The sequence below is a fragment of the Numenius arquata genome, chromosome 20, assembly GCF_964106895.1.
Source record: "Numenius arquata chromosome 20, bNumArq3.hap1.1, whole genome shotgun sequence".
Lineage (NCBI taxonomy): Eukaryota > Metazoa > Chordata > Aves > Charadriiformes > Scolopacidae > Numenius > Numenius arquata.
In genome coordinates this window covers 5,250,590-5,274,982 of record NC_133595.1, presented here as the reverse complement: position 1 = coordinate 5,274,982, position 24,393 = coordinate 5,250,590, and the positions used below count along the sequence as shown (strand labels likewise).

At 43.8% G+C, this 24,393-nt stretch overlaps 1 protein-coding gene across 1 annotated transcript in view; it reads right to left on the bottom strand.

The window, feature by feature from the left end:
* Positions 1–24,393, bottom strand: part of RERE (arginine-glutamic acid dipeptide repeats) — a 119,672-nt gene that overhangs the window by 18,039 nt on the left and 77,240 nt on the right. The gene's annotated exons all lie outside the window — the stretch shown is intronic.

Here is a 24,393-nt window from a genome sequence, read left to right as displayed (position 1 = left end):
ATAACTCACCCCTACTACAGCAAATCGTGTTTTAAGTTGAATATATATGCCCACATCTAAATTAATTAAGCAGTTAAAAAAGCACACCTAGAGAAATGAGTGATAATTTCACAGCATCACGAATCTGGCTTACATTCAAAAACTGGAGCAGCTGCCATTCAAACTAGCGGATGTAATGCCGAACTAAAGAACAGCATGTGGTTTTAATCTCTTTTCTCTTACTTTGAAACCCCATCATTTCCTGGCGACTTGTCTGCCTCTAAGGTAAAAGATGTTGTTTCTTTCAAGTTGCAAGAGAAAGATGGAGAAGTTCTAACCAGCCCCTTGAAAAAAAAATCAACATCAGAACAAACATACCTGAATTGCCCACAAAAAGGGTTTCTTTGAACTACATTTTATGTGATCAAATAACATAACCTCAGCCTGCTCCCTCCGGGGGGAAATCCTGCAGCCTGTACTCGGGGCAGATCACTCACCTTAATGCTAATAAAGACACACCCTTAATCCAAACTCTCCCAAGGGCCTCAACAAGCAATTACAGCCACAAGTAACATCTGCACCACTGAAACACTGGAAAGACAAAAGGAGGATGTCGTTCTAGACATTAACTGCTGACATTGAAGACACTTAAGAATTTTACCGATGCCCAATTTAAAAATAGGAACACCAGAAAAAGAACGCAACCACAACCTTGATTTCTGGTGATGGACAGAAGAGATGCATTTTTAATCTGCACTCCTGTAGGCTGGGATTGACGCTACTGATCTCCACCACAGACCTCAACAATATTCCCACCAAGCTGTTTTCAGACTGATACGCAGTTAGGAAGAGGAAAGATTAAGTGGGCAAAATTAATCATTACCTACAACTAACTGTTGATTTTGAAGGACAAAAGCCCTACTGAAAAAAAAATAGAGAGACAGATAGATCTCTTTCCTGGAGAGAATCTAAAAGTAAAATGTGTGCAGGCTGGCGATAAGCATTCAAGCTATGTCCGACGTGGGAAGAACACCAAGTTCTGACACCCAGCACCCTGCCCTGCTGCTGCGTGTTCAACCACGTTGTGTTTGCTTTAGAAATACCATTTTACTCCGAGTCCATTAAGTGGGCTCAAAGTCCACCCAGCACAACTGTTTGTCAACCGAGGATACGACCTGTGCCAGGCGGCAGAGAAAGCTCTGCAGAAAAGCTTATGCAATGCTTTTCAGAGGTAGAAAGTTCTTTTGCAAATGAAACCAGCCACATTTTACGTATAAATTCATTTGTATCAAATCTGAGGTGTCAGCACCAAGGAGCAAGTCAGTAAATCCCATGTCTTTATGTCAGCGAATTAATGCGTCCTCTGACATATGGCAACAGCAGAGTGCAAACCAATCTGCTTTCCTCCCATCATAAAATAGGAAATGGGATCCTATTTGAGCTCTATTTACACATGGCAAACCCATCGGGTCCCAAGGGAAGTTTAACACATGTACTACACCATAAACCAAACTTAAAAAATAAATAAATGGTGTATATTTATAAAAACCCACTAACTTCATGATGATAAAGCTTTTCTTCCTGAGACCCCCCAACACTGCAGTCACAACTGCGTGCAGATAAAGATGAAACACAGGTTTATTCAACAGCTTGTTTTACCCCATCGATGAAATCTGGAGAGATGAAAGGACTAGAGGATATTCTGTACTTCACATTCACCGTCAGACCTCACAGCTCCATGACTCAGTACGTGACTCAGCCTTCTGACACAGGCGGAGAAACAAACGTCAGAAGGGATGGAAGCAAACCCCGAGAATGTCAATGTTATAGACAGACACGAGGTTAGACGCGTACCACACCGAAAAAATTCCACGCCACATCTTATTAGCTGCCTGGCTATCCAATATTATATTGTCTACCTAAGGGATTAAATGCTGGAGTGGAGGGAGGCTGGAAGGATTAGAAGCAGCGTACAGTGGCGGCGGCACGGGTGGCAGAAGCTTGAGCACAAAGGAATAAGTCAGGAAAGCTTTGGTTCTACAAACAGGGAGTGAAAACAGCTCCCAGCTTCCCTGCAAGTGAAGTCAAATGAACTTTAATCAAACATGCATAGTGTGCGCTGCCGAAACCCGTCGCACATAAATTCAGGAAACAAAAGCGGTTGCAGAAATCAATAGCCTACTGAAACATTAACACAGGCAGGCATTGATCAAAGGGCCCTTTTACAAAAGGCAGCCTTGCAAATTAGCTGCTGGTTCTGCTTGCAAGCAAACAGAAAAGCATAAACGCCGCTGACACGAATGGCCTGTAATGATCATCTCGTTCCCGGCGATTTCACCTCACCGCGAGGTCTCGCAGCCGACACATCCCACATCCCACATCCCCGGACCGTAACTGGGAACAGCATGAGGGACTGCGCCCGTCCGCTGGGGAAGGGCTGAGAGCAGCTGCTCTCAATCTGATTTTCTGGGTAGCAGGTCTACAGCCAGGGGGGAACAGCCCCAACCTAACAACCTGCAAATATACTGTATGTCTTCTTTGAAGCTTTTTGTGCCAGGAACTGGCTACTGCTAGCAACACACGCACTAAAATCCCGTAAAATGAAGCAGACTGAATCATCCTTCGTTGCATCATTATACTCGTTCAATTTAAGAGTGACATCCCCCTCGTTTCCTAACTCCAGAGATAAATTTAGGAAGGGGTGAGACCCCTGAAGCAACTACTGCCTGCGGTGAGGTCTCTGGTGGGTGGTGGAAGGGAAACTCAAGGTTTGCAAGCCAAGATCAGGGAGGGCTGAACCTGCTGCTGGAAACAGTGACCTTGTTCATCGGTCTCTCCTCCAGCTCAGTGGCCTGAAGCGCACAGACCGTCTGATGTGAGGAGGAGACCATCTCCTTTCGCAATAAGCACCATCCACCTGCTTCTGTCACCCTCTTCTCTTCCCTGCACCCAATAACATGTTCCTGTTTAACCAAGCTCTGGGACCACTGAGAAAACCAGCATTAGCAACCACTGCAAAGCCTCACAACGAAACGTAAACTTCAGCAACGCGTGGCCCAGCTGATCACCACTTCCAACGTGAAGCAGCAAGATTTTAGATGGCCGCACATACATGGATGACCCATAATGCATATGCAAATGAGAAACACGAGTGTTCAATGAAGCCGTCCCTCATAGCACGCACAAACCCGTTCTTCAGCAAAGCTTCCAGTCTAATGAATCGGAGCAATCGTAACGTTCCAGCTGTTTGGTGGCAATACAGCCAGTACTTTGAGGCAACTGGCCAGCAGGAAGGGTTTCCACATCCAAGTTGCTGCTTCTTTCTCCAGAACGGTTAATGGGCTGCCTCCTGTCCCAGAAACCCATCTCATCTCAGACCCCAGACACTGATGTTGCTGACAGTTGTCCATTTGTATCAATTACCAATAAATCCAACCCTAGAAGAAAAGTCCCAGTAAAGTGACCCACAAGTCTACTCTGTCACCATCCCTCAAATGAGCAGCTCTAATTCCTGTGCCATGCCACATCCAAGAGAGATGCTATTAGTGCCCTCCCAGATCAAATCCATCGAGGAACAGCTTTTTCCATCAGCGTGGGGAGAAGATTCATTTCTCTCCCAATCTCCTTCATTGCTCACAGTAAGAGCCTCACCTCCACTTGATACAAAGCCACCTCTCTTCTGCAAACACAACTCCATTTTTCTACGTTAACATCTGAATAACCGTCCCAAGCAATTTATCCAACACATATAAAGCAAAACGAGAAGCATTATTCAGGCTTTTAATGCCACCTTTCCTCGAGAATATCTACTTTCGCATTACTGAAGTTTCACAAGACAGAGGGGATATCTTCTTCACTAAAAACCATGGCTCAGCTTTCATCAATTCTGAAATACGTCCGCAGCTCACAGCTCCTCCAATCTCTTGCCTTCTCCTGCCAAGGCCATTTCACCCCGTGTTGTAGCTACACAGAAAAAAGTCACGCTTCATCTCCTTTTAGCTCTGGTCTAGGGATTATTTTTGAAGAGAAATAAACGGTTCGGATCCCCTCCCGCAGAAGTACGCGGCAGCGAGACTTTCTCTGCAATTCAGCTCCGGGGGCTGAGCTGCCAGAAGTCTCCGAGTGCCCAACGCCTGCATCCTCCCCAGCACAGTCCATCTGCGTTTATTCCATTACTTCCTCGGCACGTGGCACCTTTCCCTCACCTCTCCCACCATTTTCACCCACAGCTCTCACCCCTTATTTTTTCTGCAGCTCACTCAAGCTCTCCGGGCCACATCCCAAAACCCGAGGCCAGGCCTTACTAACTCTGCCATACCCTGAGCAAACCAAGTGCTTCGGGCCCTGGTTTCTCACTTCTTATCAGTAGTTTTCAAATGTAAAATACACAACACAAGCTGTGCCCCGTGTTTGTGTTTCGTCTTGCCTTAGGTAAACAAAGGATTAACACTGTGTATGCATTTCTGGATCTGAGAGGTTTTGACAGCGCTGCTGCAGCGGAGGCTGCTCCTGTGGAAGCCAATCACACAAACACATCAACCTACCTTCAAGTATCTGTTATGGTATAACAGAGTGAGCAAACATAATAATTGCTGTTTAATTTCCCCAGAGCCTAGCTCTGCCAGGGAAAAAAAAAAAAAAAAAAAAACAAACACCAAAAAAAACCCCACCGTGGGGGAGGGGAATAGCTTTGCAGTAATTAAACAGAAAAAGTAAATGACAACTCTCTTCAATGGCCATAAACTAGTCATGGCAGAGCAGAGGGGAACAGATTGTCCAGCTGTGGTCTTAATGAATTCACAATCTTTCTGGAACACAACAAAATTTTATTAAGTCAACTCAATTTAGCTAATGCTCCCTATTACTAAAGTCCTGTGGTAAAAACACTGTCTCCAGCGCGTCCCTCCTTCACCAAATCCCCTGGCTTTAGCAGCCTTGGTTACAACATCTGCTCAAACGCCTGCATGCCAAGGGGCGCATCAAGGAGATGGACTACACAGGCACAGGTTTTGCTTCTTGAAACTTTACAGAATCACCCCAGGGTATTCCATACGCTGTTAGTCTGGGAGACAAAACCAAAGTTGTCAGTCCCTTCTACCACACACATCTCCATGCCCAAAAGTTGCTAAGACAAGAGGTGCAAATGTATGCCAAGGGGCTTGCAGGACCATGGCCCAAGTCCTCTGACCCGTTGAGCAACACAGCCCACCACTCCAAGATGGACAGTGACTGGAGACCATGGCATGGCTATATCCAGAGAGAGAAAATTCCAAACAATCTTCATGGTCTAAACAAGTTAAACTATTGAAAAAATGCAGCAGGGAAGAGCAAGACCAGCTGTGTGCAGCTCAGAAGAGCTGAACCCAGGCATTTTTACAATTTTAAGCGTGGTCTACGTGCCTCTGCCAACTATGACAAATCGGTTTGCACATGTTCTAATTAAGCAATAAGTCTCAGCAGCTTATTCAGTAGCGCTGATTAATGTCCACCTTGGGTGCAGAGGAATACTGCATAACCTAAAACATTACTGAAATTTTAAGAGAGGCTTTTAAAAACCAAGCAATACTTTACTAAAACTACAAAAAACACATTAAAAATGGTGGGATGCTCTCTAAGGAATATCCTGCAGGTCTCTCCGTTCTCTAGCATATTTTAAAAGCGTAGGCATTTTATCTAGCAGTTTCTCTAGCCACTTATTATCTTTTGGATGACCATACAGCTTTCTCTCCCTGGTCTCTGCTAAGAACTCTACCTACAATTTTAGGAGAAATTGGCCGTCCTAATACTCCATATTTCCTTGTTCTGCAAACAGCAAGGTAAGCTACTTGGTTTCGATTTTTATTTGAAACTGCTGGCAAAACCAGCTGGCCCAGTGAGACTCAAAGGAGGAGACAGGTATATAAAAAACCCAGGCTAACTCCCTCGCTTTTTATGCTGTCAGTTCACCCCCAACACAGGAACAGTCACAGAATTTCCTGGGAACCCAGCCGAGGCTCCATCTGTATTTTCTGAATTTCATTTTATCATGGAAAAAACCTGCAATCAGATACAGCTTTATGCTTTCTAATCGTTTCTGCTAAATGAACGCTGCCACCCTGCTTAGTCCTCTACAGACCAGGGGAAGAGCGAGCTTTATCTCCTGCAAACGATGCTTTTGATCAGATCACTGACACAGGTCTAGGAGACAACAGGTCATCAGAGAACAGTGTCGCTCCTAATATCACTGAAACAAGTTTGGAACCTGAAGATTTCTCTCCAAGGTTCCTCAAGCAGTGAAGAGACTAAAATAATTTCATTTTTCATGTTACCTGAACACACAGATCACTCTTGCAATTCTCCCAAGAGAATATATTTGCCCTCCTTTACAGATAATTTTTAAAAAAATAAACATAACAGGCGAGTGCAAACTAAACCCAACTCCTCCAGCAAAATCATGCATGGGAACTGGAAGTGGCAAGAGACCACTAATGCAATCACTAGTAGAAAAAAGTCAGTGAACAGGGACTGTGAAGTGGGGAGAAAAAAGGAAAGGAATGAACAGGGTACGATGTAAATAATCTCTCATTTGATACAAACATTCATCTGCAGTAACACTCAGCCCTTGTACAGCATCTACCACCTGATGACAAAGTCAACGAAGTATTTACAAATTAAATCTCAGCACATCCTTTAAGTTTTATAGCATATAGAAACAAAGAGACAGAAGATTTGTAAATTAGCTGAGATGAATCCTGTGTGAGAAGCATAATTGTAGTGATTAACCTCAGGCTGTGAACGGCTCCACCAGCAACAGTCAGGTGCTAAAATTCCTTCAGAATTCCAGGCTCAGCCATCCTCATTCAGCACCGTCCCGGTGACTGGCCCTCGACAGCTCAGCACTCCTTTTGCCCTCGATACACGCTGCTGCTTCTTCTTTCCATTGGATATTCTTGTCTCGTGCCTAACGATTTATGGTTTTAGCAAACCACAGAGAAATGTAAATGTTATTGTCCATAGCCTGAAAAACCTGCCAAGAACATGTCTCTGCGCCACATCTAACTCACAATTTTCATGTAGTACATTTGCTAACCTTTTTCCAGTGTTTGTAATTAAGGTTGCACATACTGGTAGGCAATAGGATAATTAGCATACCATGGAGCTTACCCTTCCTATCTCTTCTATGCAAACAATTCTTTGTTTTTCAAAGAAGAAAAAAAAAAAAGAATTATTTTTTGGGAGGATCTAAGTACCAGCTTTAACAGTTTTGCACAAACAAACACATAGCAAGCCAGCGCGTTGTTTTAAGCCTCCGCCACAGCTGAAAGCTGCTGACCCTCTCTCCAGCCGTACGTCATGCCAGAATGAAAAGAAAGCTTTTGTAATTAAGGCTTCTTCCTCCAGAGACTCTTCTTTGTTAATCAACAGAGTTCCTAATCCCCACAGGAACTCACAGACTGTTGGCTGCATCCATTATTAATTATTAGAGCCTATCTTTAATAGCTTCAGTTATATCTCTCCAGGACTGCGTACCCACTGCCAGTGTCACCAGGTACACCCCACAGGGATCTCTGCCACTTGATCAATTAAGAGGTTATCAAAATAGTGAAAGAGTTAAGGACCTGCTTGCCTTACACACATTCATCAAGGATTTATTTTCTACTTAGCTTTGCAACTTAAGATTACCAAAATTTCCTATTTCCTAATTTGCTTGACCACTTTTAACTCCAATCATTTAACATCTATTTCCCCCTCCTCTCCGAAGCTCACCCTCCACCTCGTCCTCCCGCAGCCTCTGCCCAGGCACGGCTGCCAGCCTGAAGCACAGAGGGGTCTCCCATTCCAGCAGATCCCAGTTCTTCAGCACTGGTGGGATGTCTTCACCTGGCACACAGTATGAACCACCTCCTGTGGACAGAGCCTGGAGAACGTAATTTAGCCCCCGTGGAGCCAGGGTATCTCTCCTCCTCCCGAGGCTCAGGCCAGCGCACATTGCAGGGTCCTTCCAACCCACTGCTCGGCATCCACTTGTTCTCCCTGGCAAATGCAAATATTCAGCCTTTTCCCCTTTTCCCTTACACCTTGACACCCAAAGCGCTACCCCCTAACACAATGCACATGGGCCAGGTGAACCAAGCACAAAGCAGTTCTGAAGAACAGAGATGAAATGCTTTTGCAAAGGTGGGAGAAGTTCCTATTTTCTCGAGCCAGCAACCCTGTCATTCCATTTTACAGCCCACATCGCAGTCCTGGGGTTCCCAGCTGTTTCAGGCAGCATCGTTCACTGCCAGCCTTGTGTTAACGAGAAGTTCTCAATATCGGAGCTCACACATCGGGACAAAAAGGAGAGTGGGATAAACACCCAGATCAATTAAATGCAAACTATTCAGAAAAGCTTTCTGGGCAGAGCTCACCGCAGTCTGCACTGGATCCTGTCCTTCCCCCTTCACATATGCTTTTCCATCAATTCAGTTGACATCGAAAATTTAGCAGCACAATACAAGGAATAGGATTTTCTCAATGAAGGTGCCAAGCACCGACACATCATCCCTTTAACTGCACTTTCTTTTTGTACCAGCTCAATAATTAAGTTTCTTGGTTGCATATTGCTGGAATTCAGGTGTGGAACAAAAAAAACCATTTCACTGCTACCGGCTACATCACAATGATCTCCTTCTCTCTGCCTGTAATACCTTTACTTTAAATAGTGAAAATGTGATGTATCGGTGGTGGTTCACGTGGGTGTGTGTATGAGAGAGAAGCAAGCCATAAAGCAGTTAAAACTACCACCCTCCATCCCGTAAACATTTTTCTATTTATCTGCCCTTCATTACATGCACAATCTTATTATCTCTGCACATCCTCAAAGCGACAGCCGTCAGGGTCACCCTATAAAATATACATCGGCAATGTTACATTTAATGACTGGAGCGAGAAGAAAAATGAAAGATGGGAGGAGTGGAATACCGCAGGATGTTTTAAAGGGATCATCAGTTATATCTATGCATTTCCTGAGGTGATAATTGAATGACAGTGGCTGGGGGGAAATCCATTTTTGAGCTTGGGAAAGGACTGTTAAGAAAAAAATGTTTTTGTACTGGCAGCATGTAATGGCTGCCAGAAAATGAAAAAGGTTTCTTCAACCACAGCAGTTCCTCTATTTTATGGATTTTATATAGGGGCTGAAAATTATATCAAGTACAATCAGCTATTGAAACCAAGCAAAAAATATTGACAGACTTTGGTAATTTCATCCCCAACTCGACTACTTTCTGTTGTGCTTTGCGTGTCAGCTTGAATTAATTTAAATGGAGACTAATTTGTGTATGTGCCTGCGTGTGTAGAAAGCGACATTCCGAACACAAGGACAGCAGCATTTGCTACTTTCACAATTTTTGTTTAAACAAAGTATTAAAAATTTAATTCAACTATTCAGCAGGGAACTTAATCCTCCTGCATTTCAGTAAGGTACACATATGCTAGTTTGGTTTTTTAATTCTGCACAAGTGAAACTAGGCTTGCAATTATGAAAAAACTGTTACTACTTTAACAGTATTTTTATTATTACTGCACGGTGACAATTTTACAAACAGAATCAAACTATATTTACCAAAACATTTCCCGTGTTATAACTGTTGGCTCTAGTTGTTCTGTTAGTCGACCACAGCAATAAGCAAGTTGGTATTTAAACCAAACCACTTCCCGTTAATTGTCACTTAGAATCAATACTCTGCATTTCTGCAACACTCCACTGCCTGCCTCGGGCTCACTGGAGGACACTGACACATCACTGAAGGGATGATAGAAAATACTGACTTAAAGCTCATCAGAATTAGAAAGGTTTTCTCTCACTGGGAAGGGGCAATAAAATAACTCCCACACATTCACGCTCCTCATTAGCTCAAACGGACAATCACTACGTGGCTCAGCAAATTCTCCTTCTGTTCAGCTGGAAATTCACACAGGGCTGAAGATGGATTACATTTTACTGATCAAAATATATTTGAAATAAATGGTTAAGCGCTTCCATCGTTCCTGCTCAACTTACCTGAGAAGCCACTGGAGTCTCTTAACATTTAACAAAGAAATTTCTCGCTATCTCTCAAGCTCCCACTCAAAAGCCATCAATTAGTCCATGAGTGGACAAGTGTTTCAGGGCGAACGGACCACACCGTTCAACACTTCGGGGGCACCTTGGATGGTCTGGAGAAAGAGTTCCAATCCCCAAGTTGCTGCAGCTTCTCTGGACCAGTCAGATGTGCAAATCCTACGACGTTCTGTGGGCCATCTTCCTGTTAATTACAGCTGGTTTGTTTCTTTGTATGAAACTGTCTCACGCCTCCCCAGGTTAAGTTAGAATATATTATATTACCAGGTTTCAAAACAAATCTGATTCTTGCCGTGTTCTATTATTGGCATCTGATGTCATTCTCGGCAGGAGCTCATTCCCATGATGTCAGAGAGTTTTTTTTTCCCTGCTATCCCTTTGCAGAGTGGGGGTTTTGCCTCTAGATTAAGAGCACAGATTGCCTGCACTGTGCTCTGCAATCCCAGCCCCGTTTCCCTCCTGGGCAGGCAGTGGCCACCGAGAAGATACATACCATAAAAACAAGGAAACAAAACCACTCAAATAAATAAGCAAAGGGAAATCTGAAAGTTTGATCAGATTTTCCTGTTTTGATAGGGCAAGAAGAGGTGAAAGGTATGTCAGAAATCAGCCATTCGTTTCTCGAATGTCATATTCTGGAACTGCTTTTATTTAAATGTAGAAATAAGAATTGAAGGCCCACTTAGTTCTGAGACGATGCCCAGCAACGCGGCTTTGAACGGCTGCTGCTGGTGGCGGGCTGCGGAGTGTCTGCAGGCTGACCCGCGTTCCTCAGTGCAATCTAACACATGTTTTAGGTTTTCCAAACACATCTGTGATGAATCACACAAAGCCTGGCTTGTCAAACGTACGCGTTATCCTCCCTGACACGCAGCTTCCTCCCTGCAGCTCATGACCTATAGGGGAGCTGTTGAGTTTTAATAGTTTATTATATAAAGTCACGTTGAAAACAACAGCGCTCAGAATATACTGAAAATTACACGGGAGGCAACAAACCTCGTAAAATAATGCTCATGGCTAATGGGGAAAGTAAAGATGCAAACAGAAAACTTTTCCATCCCTTTTTTACTGCAGCTATCCTCAAAGGCCTCACAACTGCCTATTTCATGATGAAAACTATCAAATTCCCTGATTCCATGCTGAAGACAGCTACAGTTTGATCTCTTAATAGAAATCTGTATCACAGGATGTCCAACACCTGAACAAGACCGATGGAGGAAGAAAGTCATCCATTTTACACCTGGAAAGTATCAAATAAGCTCCTGCAAACCACCAGGCTCATCACCAGAACCTTTATTCCCACAGCACCCAAAGGCGGGTTTGAGGAGGACGGGTCCCTGCTCTGCTGCACAGTCCGAGATCTCCACAGAGCAAGAGACGTGCAAACAAAACCTCCGAGACAGACCCCCCTATCATTAAGCCTTGATTTTAAACAGACTTGGCTTCTCTCAGATCTGATCCCTGAACAGCTGTTTTCCTTTTACTGCTCTCCAAGAACATTTCCCTAAAATAGTAGATTTTCTAGATTAAGTATGGAGGGTTGAGGGGTACTTAAGTGTTTTCCTGTTTACCAGAGCAATATATGGAAAGAGGAATATTGAAGCGGGACATCCAAGCAACCCCCTCACCCCCTGAAATCACAACAGAACTGCCACGTAAGCTGCTTATCCCTCTGTTATTGTTGCTTCCCTCCAGTCTCAAATTCTTTCTGTCAGGAAAAAATCCTCAGCAAGCAAAATGTAACCAGAAGACAATGGGAAGAGTTGTAAAGCAGTATTTGAAAGACTAATTCGTTGTAGCTTACTGTAATACCTATACAGTGAACTCAAAAGTGAAAGAAAATGCTAATTCTTTACAGTTCTGTTCTGCCCTGGTGTCTCCAGCAAACACTAATCCCAGCTGCTCCCTTGGAAAGTGAATTTGATCCCCACTTCACAATTAGGGATAAGAATTTAAAAAAAAAAAAAAAAAGGAAGAAAAAAGAGGGGCCAGTAATTTGGAGCCCGACTGAGGGCTCTAAGTGCTGAGGTCTTGCAAATCATCCTACGGTGACTCCAGAGATGAAATCTGTCTGCTGCCATCAATCCTGCCCGCCCCGGACACGGCCCACGTCCACAGCAGGGCTGTCAGGACAGGCGACACGGCTGCCACGGCCCATCTTACAACGTGTGTAACTTAAAATGTCACGGATTTCAGTTTACGCTGTCAATTGCCACGAAACAGCGGGCTCATTTTTACCTTGTCATGTCCACTACAGGATGCTAACTTCCGATAGAAGAGCCATGTAAGCAGGAGAGAAAAGTAGTAGGATGGAAGAAGGACGTTAAGGCCGTAGTATTTTTCATCTTTTTCATTTTTTCAACCCAAAAATCAACTGCCACTCAGAACCAGAGGTCTCAGGCACAGAACCAAAACCCAAGAGCTCCGATTCCCACCAGCAGGCAGGCTCACCTTCTAAGAGCTGTTTCTCATGAGCTGGGCAAATTTCAGATCCTGACCCACTGGATGACAAAAAGCAGCTGCCACACCAGAAAAGGCATTTTTATTTGCCTGGCTCTGCACGGCACCCATTACACACAACCGGAGCCCTGCGCGCGGTCACCCCCCAGGGAGACAGAGGAGCCATTAAAGCAAAAGGGCAGTGTTGGCAAAAGAACAAATGGCTATAGACCTTATGAGCTTTAATATGAAGTTTAATCCGTTCATGAAAGGGATTTGAGAGATGGTTGCCTGTGACAACAGAACTTTAGATTCAGCAATCCTCCCCCCCCGCCTGTTCTGGCCCCGCGTTCCTACACCGGAGGAGAGAGAAAGAAACCTGTCGAGCAAGGGGGCTGTCCTGTTAGCCAGCCAGCCGGCCACTTACGAAGCATCTGCCTTACAACACCCTGATGAGCTTATTCTAGAGCTGCCTTTCTGTTTCCCTGAAACATTTCTCTCCACGTTTCACTCTACTACCCAAGAAGAGCCCGATTCTCTCATGTAAATGACACCAGGTTTATTTCCCTCTTCATAGGTACTGGGCTGGTCTGACTTTACCCGCCTTCCCGAGTTCTACAAGTTAACTAGAGATTGAGACTGAGTTTCTGATAAAGAGGAATAAAATGTCATTTTTACCCAGACAGCAAGCTTCTGAAGATTAAGATGAGAAGAGCTCATTGTACGGCTTTATTAGCTATGCACAACTATATACCCAGCCCCTCCAAAGGATGTTTGACTGACCTGGCCACACCACACTTTGCCCAGACCCGCGCTCTCACCCCCCCCCCCCCCCCCAAGCCCTCCATCGCACCCTCTCCCTCATTACCAGTTCATAAACACTCAGGAGTCTCATTCCAGCTGCATCAATAAGAGCTCAGACATTCCTGAGAGGAGCTCAGACATTCTCTACTATTACAGTTAGACTACGCCAACATGCCTGCCTTGGAAACACAAAGGCTGACTGATCAGGTATTCCAAACGCATGAGTGTTACACCGGTTATTCCCTACTAACACCGTCCAACAGTCACGGCACGGTGATGCCCACCACTAGGCAGCGTGAGTGATCGCTTTAATTAGTGGCTTGTATTCAAACGCAGCACCAAGGTGTCAGAATCTAAGAGAGAACCACTTATAATTGAGAACTTCAAAACAAGACAAAGAGTTTATATCAATATTTGTTGGCCTCCTTTGAGAAAAAACGAAGCCTACTGGTGTACATTTATACTTGAGTGCCTCTTCAAAGGATGCTCCGTTATTAACTGTAAGCTGTAGCTACCATCTTTCTCAGATTGTTGGAGTATGAATCTTCATAAATTTAACAGAGGGCAACCTAAACACTGCATTATTTGCAAACAAAACTGCTCACAGAAGCATCCTGCACTTTCAACAAGGCACTTCCATCCCTATTGGCCACCAAAATTGCCCACTGCATTTTTTCCTTAAACTTTTGTTTTTATGGAATCCTCTGCCTTCTTCAGTTGCTTCCCAAGACTGACTGCAGGTTTGTAAAGCCACACCACTCGCAAAGCAGCCCTCAGTACGCACGTCTTTTAACTACGGTGGTACCACACGGGAGGCTCTACCTGAAGATCTGAATTAGCATTTCCATCAGGAATCTGAAAATGTATCACAGACAGAATTTAAACACACCACTAGAGGGGAAAAAAAATAAAAAGATCAGTGCTAGTAGCAAGCAGAACTGCAACTAAAAACTTAACCTGGTTTTACCTTTAAAGCACATACATCAGAGGGAGGTTATACTGTCAGACAGGACTTCCAGCCTTTACTTTATGTGCAACAACACTTTCACTTTTAGTGATCATCAATAGTATTACACGAGCGTAAATCAGAGTGAAGTAAAAACTAGTGATTCACTGCATGGGAAACTCCATTAACTAGAAGTGGGTACACGCTGAGTTAGTTTAAGAATTCACTCCCCTGAAAGAATCCAAGAACAGATTTCTTTCCTCTCCCAAACAAACCATCCAACCTGTGACTCTAGACACAGCAACACCGGCTTTCATCTATTATGAAGTTGCATTACGTTCTGGATTTGGTTTACTACAGCAAAATATTACGCTATAAATAAATTCTTCAGAAAGATGCAGAGACCCAACGACGCAGCTCAGTGCTGAAACGAAGCTGGAGGTGGGCGTTCAGGGTGTTGCATGTGTAAGACTGAAAACCAGGAGATGCCAAAAGCCTCTTTGGTGGGGACACGTTCTCATTTTTCCTTCTAACTGTGGAAGATTTCCATTTGCGAAACGAGATGGGTGTTTAACGCGGTGCTTGGGCTCAGGGCCAAGTTCAGCAAACAGCCACATGTGGCGCACGAGTCAACGTTTCCTGCAGACATCGAGTACTCGCAACTTCTACAAAGGGTTTCTCTATATACTGCCCCATCGCATCAAACCCGTAGTAGAAGGGCCTGCTTAGAAAGGCCATGTTGACATCATATGACAAATCATTCTGGGAATCCTCCAGCTCCTGTCTTTTGCCTTCCCCTGTCCCCTCCGTCCCATTACAGATCACACCTCCTTCCTACCTGTTCCAGTGAAATGGGAAATTATCAGTTAAGGGATCAGCAAAACTAACGTTTGGGGGAGACACAGAATCATAGAATGGTTTGGGTTGGAAGGGACCTTAAAGATCATGTAGTCCAACGCCCCTGCCCTGGAAAGGGACACCTCCCACCAGACCAGGTTGCTCAAAGCCCCGTCCAACCTGGCCTTGAACCCCTCCAGCGATGGGGCAGCCACAGCTTCTTAGGGAAGTCTCTTCCAATATCTCATCATAAAAAATTTCTTCCTTATAGCCAAACTAAATCTACCCTCTTTCAGTTTACAACTGTTGCCCTTTGTCTTGTCACTACAGGCCCTGGTAAAAACTCCTTCTCCATCTTTATATGCTGAAAGGTTGCAATAAGGTCTCCCCGGAGCCTTCTCTTCTCCAGGCTGAACCCCCCCAACTCTCTCAGCCTGGCCTCACAGCAGAGGGGCTCCAGCCTTCCCAGCATCTCTGTGGCCTCCTCTGGCCCCGCTCCAATAGCTCCATGTCCTTCGGATGTTGGTGGCCCCAGGGCTGGAGGCAGCACTGCAGGGGGGTCTCCCCAGAGGGGAGCAGAGGAACAGAATCCTACCCCCCCGGCCCTGCTGGGCACACGTTAATGCAGCCCAGGGTAGGACAAAGGTTCTTTGTGGTTGACATCTTCACAGCCTTTCTAAATGCAGAATCCCTGTGTTTTCCATATGAAATATTCAATAACCTAAGATTGCTCTCAGCTTTATGTGCAGTTCTCCATCAATTAGGAGCAAAACACGGCAGTGACAGCCATCTCGGCTCTTAAAGGCATCTGCTGCTTCAAACAATTCATCACCTCAAGTTATTCAACAGCAACATTATTACCTCACAACAGCCTTTCTGTTCTGCTTAACTCTTCCCTATCTGTTCGTCCAGTTTTGGAGTTGGCAGCATCCTGTTCCACCAGCCACAGACCCCGTGTCTTGCAGGCTTAGAACATTCGAAGAAACAAAAAGCCACGGACTCAAGCAAGATGCAAGCTCCCTTCCGATCACAAACACGCTCAATTACCCAACGAAGCTGACACCAGCCAAGGCAGACATCTTGCAAAAACAGGGATTTGAGACATTACAAAAGAAACCCTGTGACACATTGCAGACAGACCACAAGCACTATTTTCTCAATTAAAAAACACTTCACTGTGCTGGAACTAGCCACACACATTATAAGCACAGGCTTTTGTGTGTCTCGTGTTTGTAAGTAACTCTAGCCCTCGTATTTGTCCCCCTCATTAATCACAACACCACCACTAAGATGTATGGTTTATTTTTGGTCCATCCTTGCAGGTATTGTTTGTAAAGTAACTGACAATTTCTTAATTTATTTGTAGGTTTCTATTGCTTAGGTCTCACTCGTGGAACTGCAGTCTGGGATTCAGCCCATTCCCATACCCACAGAGGACAACCAGGATTCCCCAGCTCTATACGCTGCTGTTAATTAACTGCTACCAAGATAGCAGGATAAAAAGTGGCATCTTCAGCTGGCTATAAAACAAAAGCAGCAAATTAAGACAAATACAGATGTTTTCATGCAAATGGTACTAACAATGAAAAGGAAGAGGGGAAAAAATAGAGAAAATGATGCACTTAAAAAAAGTGAAATCACTTACTGTAATTTTTCTATGGCGCTATTTTTCACAACAGCGCTACCATCTCTTTGAAATGTTTCATGAATCTTTCATACACAAACACACACAAGAGGCCCCGCAAACATCTGACATTCAACTCAGGCACGTAAGAATTTTTACATCGCTTATTTTATACCATGTAAAAATACCATCAACAGCTCAACGTCCGAGAACACCGAGCTGGAAGCAGCAGGGGACCACTGCGCGTTTGTGACTCCAAAGCAGGAAAGGGACTTTGAGGAGGTAAGATTTGCAATTCTTCACTTCCAACTCACTGGTTCAGGTTCAGTCTGAAGCATCAGGGAGAGAAGAGCTGGCAGCATTCCCAGGAAGCAAATATGCATCTGGGTGGATCAGAATATTTGAAGGAGTCAAGGAGCCTAAATCCACTCCTACCCTTTTGGATACAAGGCACACAAAACACTACGAGATAAAAAACAACGAGCAACTCATTTGGACTTTGTGTAAACTTTAATCTCTCTGAGCTGCTTCAGTTTCCTGAATCGGCCTCTCTTCAGAGTGATAAAGAGGAGAGCAACACTGCAGAACTCCAGGCTGCTGTGAAATGGTAAACTGTGATGTGAAGTTGAAGCTAGAGAAATAGTAAAGCTTAAAAAAAACCCAAAGGAGTAGGAGTTGAGGGAGCAAAAGCGAAGAAATATCTTTGCAAATTCCACACTCAAGAAAAGCCTATCTTTACAAAACAAAGCATGCAAATATCCACATTCGAACATACAGATAACCCATTAATCCCGTTAATTGACTACCCAAAGCTCCTTATTAAGTTAAACATCAGAAGTAGGTCGCGTTAAGAAGTATTCCTCCCAGCTTCCCTTACCTCCCCCTCTTCTTGGCCATCCTTTCCTCTGCAGAACCTCTACAAACCTTCAACTATGGATCCTCAACACCACCCGGGGTCTGCAACTGCGCACACAGCCCCGTCCAGCCGACTCCATCCTTCGCCCAGCACCCCCCTTCTGGGCCCTCTCTCTTTAATTACCACCCAAACCAAAATATTTACAAAATGCTCCAGCTCAGAAGCCACTGAAAAAGGATGAGGAGGCAGCAATGAATGATGTTCCAGCAGGGCATCTGCTGCGAGGCTGCGGTGGAGACGTTTCTATCAGCTCAGCCATCTTCTCTGGAAAATTATAAACCCTGGAGGGATGTTTGCTGTTAAAGTTTCAACCATTCACAGAGCAGCTCTGACTGACACCAGCGACACAGAATAATGCTGCTGTTAGGGAACAGAACGTAACATTTTAACAGTCATTCTCCAGGATTTCTGTTTCACAAAGACCCATACAACAATTTCCAGTTGGCATGGTACAAAAGTATGCATTATACGAGGTTTGATCAATTTTGAAGCACACACAGTGTAAAATAAAAAAGCAACATCAACCTGTGGAAAAAAAACCCCACCCTAATTAATTTTTCCACGTCAAGCAGAGATAGCTCTGTAGATCTCACTTGTTTGTTAAAAACAGAATAATTTCACCAAAAAAAGCATGTATCCTTATACTAAGCATTTCTCCTGTGGTCGGTGCTACTGGTTAAACACTTCACCTTTGTGCTCTACAGTCAAAGGAATTTTTCAAGATGTTGCCACAGCCTGACCGTATCTGTCCATGCACATCATTAATCAGTCCTTTCTCCCCCCTCCCCATTACTACAAAAGGCTTCTTTTTTAACTAGAATGTCAAGCTTTTAGAGTACTGCTCATTTCAACAAGCAATATTTTTGTCTTAAAAGACATTTTTATCTTCAATAGGAACACCACAAGTAAGTATCTGGAGCAAGGTAGAAATGCTTAAAAGAAAAGGATGGGAGAAACATGGCATCAGACTCTCATGGAACATGCCAGAGAAAAAAACCCCACAACTGCCATGTAACCCTGGAATAATTAGCTCCATCTTCTCAACGTGAAAAGCAGCCCCTTTCAAGATAAAAGGAAGGAGGCTGCCCAAGGTGCATCTCCGAAGGCTGATGTTAACTGCGTGTTTGACACCCAACCTTCAGGAACAGTCACGCTGTCACCAGCCCGTCAGACCCTCCATGCTGGAAAACTCCACCCGAAACTCCACCTCCACCCGTTGTTTTATTAGATATAGGCAATACATTTGGAACGACGGGGATTTTGTGTGCGTTTTGACTCTTGTAGATTGGTTTGGCGTTTAGGTTTTGGTTTTTTTCTTTTCTTTTCTAAATAAGTAACGCTACATTCTCGTATCACTCTTGCTCCTTCCAGTCATCTCTCACAGCTTCTGTCTCCCAAGGAAAGTGAACCAAAGAACGACAGGGACGTACCAATAGTATAATGGATGGTATCAGAGTACAGTCACATTACCCTAGAAATGGTTTAACTTCTCCCAATGAAATTACACTGCTTCTGTACAACCGTGGCAGTCAAGTTTCCTACGTGGACAGGCTGAGAGTGAGACTACAGCACATAAAAATCAAATTAATTGCAATTTTAATGCTGTAATACATACCTACGCATATTATTGCTTTGCATTGTAGAATGAACACACACTGGTGCTATCACCTTAAAATCAAAAGTCAAGAGTAACTTGGAACACGTGCCTTTCCCCCACCCCAAGTCATTAACGAGATGGTTGTACTGTATCCTAGGAGATTTCCTTGTTAACATTAACTCGGTTTTCAAAGGGCAGGCAACAGTATTATCAGATACTTGATGACCACTGGCTGTAACTGTCCCAGTGTTGGCAGCCCAGCTCTCAGCCAGTAACGTTGTTTTAGCTTGGACAGGGTAACAGGGAGGGAGGAAACTGTTAATATTATGTTTTTGTCAGGATTATGTTGATCAGTAACGAGTCTGTTACTCAATCATTTTGTCTGCCACACATGCTGCATTCCTCGGAATAAATTCAAATAGAAGTTTAACAGGTCCAGATAAGATTAACAGTTAAAAATCATTTGTGTTAGATTTCCAAACCTATGATAATTCTCCAGACTGCAGGAGTTCAAAAGAAGTCAACCAGAAAAAATAATTAACCATGAATTGTAGCAGAGAAGGTAACAGGTCAGCAGAGCACAGCGTCACTTGCTGGCATGGCAAAGCTACACAGTCTGACCATCGGAATCACTGCTTGTCTCCTGAGTTGTCCTGTGGTTCTCACCCAAGAGAACGACCCCACCAACCAGACCTGAACGGTGGAAGGGAGAACACACCAGGCTCCTTCCTGAATTCGGATACTCCCCAGGTACTGTAGTTAGGGGGTTTAGTTTACTGTGAAGGAAAATATTTAACACACCAAAGAATTACACCCAACGACGTAGGAAAATTTAATTTACCAATTTACTTTTGACCTTAGATAGAGGTACTAACATTAGAAGAAAACCAGTTATTTACAGATATACAGGCTTGTAAGAACATTGGAATTTTCAAATAGATTAAACACGTGGGACAAGGTGAAAGCACCACAAGGTACAGCCTTTTTACCTGTGTCCTTTTTTGGTGTCTGTTAGAAGCACCTGTTCTATACTCAGTGCTCTGGTAATTAAAAACAAAAAGCCCAAAAACAAAACCTAACAAAACCCAGAAAACCCACAACTAATACAAATTATTTCCTTACAGTAAATGACAGCAGACCATTTTCTTAAGCGGAGTAACATCCAATAATGAGAGCTCACCTAGGGATAAATTCCCACAGGACCCTTGAAAATTCAAATTTTCAAAAGCGCATTATAAAAGTGGAAAAAAGTATATAGGGGAATATCATACATAACTCTGAATTCAAGAAGTTCTTACAGTGGTTGTGTGTTTTTACTTCAATTATATTTTATATTTAAAAACCATGAAAACCACCTCAATTTGCATTTCCCACTCAGAAGAAAGCTGTTGCTACCCCAAAGAGCCGCGCTCCTTCCTCCCTGCCGAAAAGCCTCGAGCCACACAAAGCAGCAGGACAGGTTTCTATTACTCACGTTCCCCATATCCATCAAACGCACGCTACTGCGAAAGCGGTCTCATAATTGAAACCATTCTAATTGTCAAATACGGGAACAAAGCTGCCTCTGTGGCTCACCAGTCCCTCTGGCCGGTGGTTGGGTCCCTCGCTGGGCTTGGGAATCGCGCAGGACCTGGGAACGCAGGTGTAGAGCCTGCGACCACCCAGCACCGAGGTGGGCAACGCTCAGCCTGCAGAAGATACTTCATCAAATTCCTCAGAAATCCTTCAAATCTAACACAGGAAGGATAAGCCTCCTATAAAACGGCTTTTTACCCGTTAAAGGATTTAATTAATGGGCATGTATTCTGTTCAGAGAAGATGCGGGTACCTGCAACTTGTTTTTTCAGCGTCTGCATCTCGGAGGCATCTCCCCCCCGGGGAACAGACCCCCCTGGGGAGGGAGAACGCGGAGCTGCCAGGAACCCGGCAGCCTTCAAGCCAGAACCGTCAACATTCATTATTACCGAGACGAGGCAAAATAATACAGAGGCAACAAAGCTCTGGCAGCATCTAACTTACTTTCTTGCCGCCCTTCAAAAACACTTCTAATGAAATAAAATGGAAATCCCCACTATGTACTGCAGATGAAGGTGACCTTGGGAAGAGGGGGAGAAGAGGAATAAAAGCAGATGGACGATCTTAGCAAACTGCCCATCCTTCCACCAGGTAAGGACAGTTCAGAAAAAGCCAAGTCTAATCGAAGTGCTGATCAAACCTTTGCTATCGATGTCTCTTCCAACCACTGGGTTTCCACCAGCTGGGTTTTTCCCCTGCACTGCTCCATCTGCAAAGACGTCAACTACAGACATTAACCCCGTTAAAGAAACCACCTCTTCTTATTAGCGTTCCTTTTGCATTACAAGAACAGAGAAGGTGCACAAGCTGGAGGCTGATTAACGGAGTATTTGGGAAGTTACACAATGGACTCCTTTCAGCATTACAGGAGGGATGAGATATTCCTGGAAAGAGAGACTGAAGCAAGAATATCCAAAAATCAGTAGCTGAAAGAACTTCTTATTCCTAAGATAAGAAGTCCCTACTAGTCTGTGGTTTTGTTTTGGGGTTTTTTTTCCCCTCATTTTGACATGACCTTTATGGAACGACAAACCAACACCGAACAGTGCACCAGAAGGGCTGTTTATCTACAGCCTGCAGGATTCCATCCGCGTTTTTAGCTCCGAGATGACAACTAAAGCAGTCAAACATAATGTGAAACTGTTTTAAAAATTTCCCATACCTTTTCTACATAAGTTCACTTGAAAAGGTCAAAGCAAAACTTCGGGAATTCAAAAAAAACCCCCAAAACTTAACACTAGTTTGGCAGAGACATAAATATATACAACTAGCTATTCAGTGGTGACTCACATAAATTTGTCACATACTAGTTAATTGCTGAAGCAATGAAAACTCCTACAGTCGCAATTTCTAAATGCCAGCATGGTTTTTGAGAGTCATGACTCCAGACTGTGTAAACATGGGATAAGGACTATAAAAGAGTGATCGGATGAGGTGGGAAAAGAGTAGGGCAGTTTTCACTTAAACACTTACCAACCCCATCGATTTGTCTTCAGCTGCACTATTAATATGCTCCATTAGAAAAACATGCAGAAGATGAGAGTGGGGCAAGTGGGGTCATTCGTAACAACCACAAACAGCCGCCTCCAACCTCCATTTGTCTCTACAGCAGATACACACCTATTAAATACAACTTTCTAAAAGTCCATGCATTATTTCCAAATATATCTTGGACAGCTATGGGTTAAAACTCTCTGGTTTTTCAAATCTAACGAGACTTTAGATTCCTCCTTTTCATCGTTTAGCTGAAAAACATTTTAATAATTTTTGAAAGGCATACAAGTTTAAAAAAACCACCGATTTATATGAAACAAGAACATTACTCACCTTAAAAGAATATAAATAAGGGAAAGATAGGAAGAAGAGCTTTATGCCCACAGTGAGCAGCCAAATTCTTTTTAGGAGCTCTTACACTCACAACAAAAGAATGTTCTTCTAAATCCAGGCAACAACAACGACAAAAAATAAATCTATCACATCAAAATGCCCCAGAATAAGAACATGAGCTGGAATTGTTAAATCAATACAACTTTAACACAGCACTGAAGGTGGAAGGCCTTTGTCCATGTTACTTCATCATAACAAGGTGAAAGTCCAGTTATACAACGCATGGGGTTATTCTATGTCCTGCAGCTGATTTAGCAGCAGGAATTAGGATAAATGCATTTTTCACATGCTCTGTAAGCATCCAGAGCATGTTTATGGCACACATCTTTAATCACATCTGAATCTGCAAGGTATGAGATTCTGCAGAACAAAACCCGGGTCCAAACCAAAACCCACCTATTTCTATAAATTATGGTCTTCCAGTATTCGAGCCATTACACACTGCAACCATGTTCCTCTAACACAGTGGAAGGAAACCTCTGCAGAAAGTGTAGTCTCCGCGACACCAAAACTGCAGAGAAGTCAGCCAAGCTCTACGAAAGCACGACCAAACCCGAGAGCACTGCCCAGGCGAAAAAAACCAACTTACTACACAACCCAGCGAGTGCAGAATCTCTGATGAGGTCACCAGGTTTCTATGATGCACCCTCTCCTACACCCACAGCCAACGAACGAGTCTTTTGGGCTCTTAGAAATATGCCGTTAGAACGGGCAAAATCCCTCTTTCCCTTATCTTGTGCTACTGAAGAGAAAAAGATAAACCCGAGTGATGCTGTTAGCATTGCACATTTGTCTAAATCCGCTCTTAACCCTAAAGGCCTAGAAGAAACTTCAGAGAAGGGAAAGTATCGGACGGACAGGGATAGCTGCAGGGACAAGGAGAGGCGAGAAAAAGGTTGTTTTTATCTAGTTTCATGGCATTTCTTTTTTTGGTTTGTTTGCTGGGGAGGCGGCACGATTTATTTCTCCCAGTTTCCTCCCATTGGAATTCAGGTAATGAAAGATGTGAACTCTGACAAAGATCCCATCCTTAGCCATTGGAAAAAAAAAAAAAATAAAAAGGAAAAAAAAGAAGAAAAAGAAAAGAACCATAATTAAGCTTACCAGAAACAAAGCTAATCAAACTTGAACAGTGTCAAAGGGCAACAGAAACACGTTCACTGGATCCCATCTTCCTTGCTGGCCAAGAGCCCAGAGTTTTCATTACTTTTTTTTTCCTTCCCCCTCCCATTTCACAACAGCCCTGGCCCAGGACATCTCGCTTTACAAACTGTATTTATAGGAGGTCAGCTTTTCACCAGGCCAAAAACCCAGCATGTGGAAAGCGTTAAGGCTTTAATGTAGTAGAGGAGGTTCTTAAAACTACTACTGTTCAACTCAAAAAAAAAATATCTTGGAGCTTCACAGATCATTAGAGGTTTCTGAACCGCAGAGAAGGGCAGAGTTAGCAAAATAAATCAGGAGTTCCTGTGGGATGTCCTGGTGCTTTACACAACGAGCGGCGCTGGGCACAAAGCAGGCTCAGAATCCAGCAACAGGGAGGACTTCTCAAATTGCAGTAGGAAAAGAGCTGGTTTATAACCTGGAATGTACGTCCCCCTTCTTTAAAGGTTAGGGTCTAGAGGCATTGTACGAAATAATTCCGTTTATGTCAGGGGCACTGGGAGGAAGGGAAAAGGGAGCACAGAAAGTGGGTTTGGGGGAG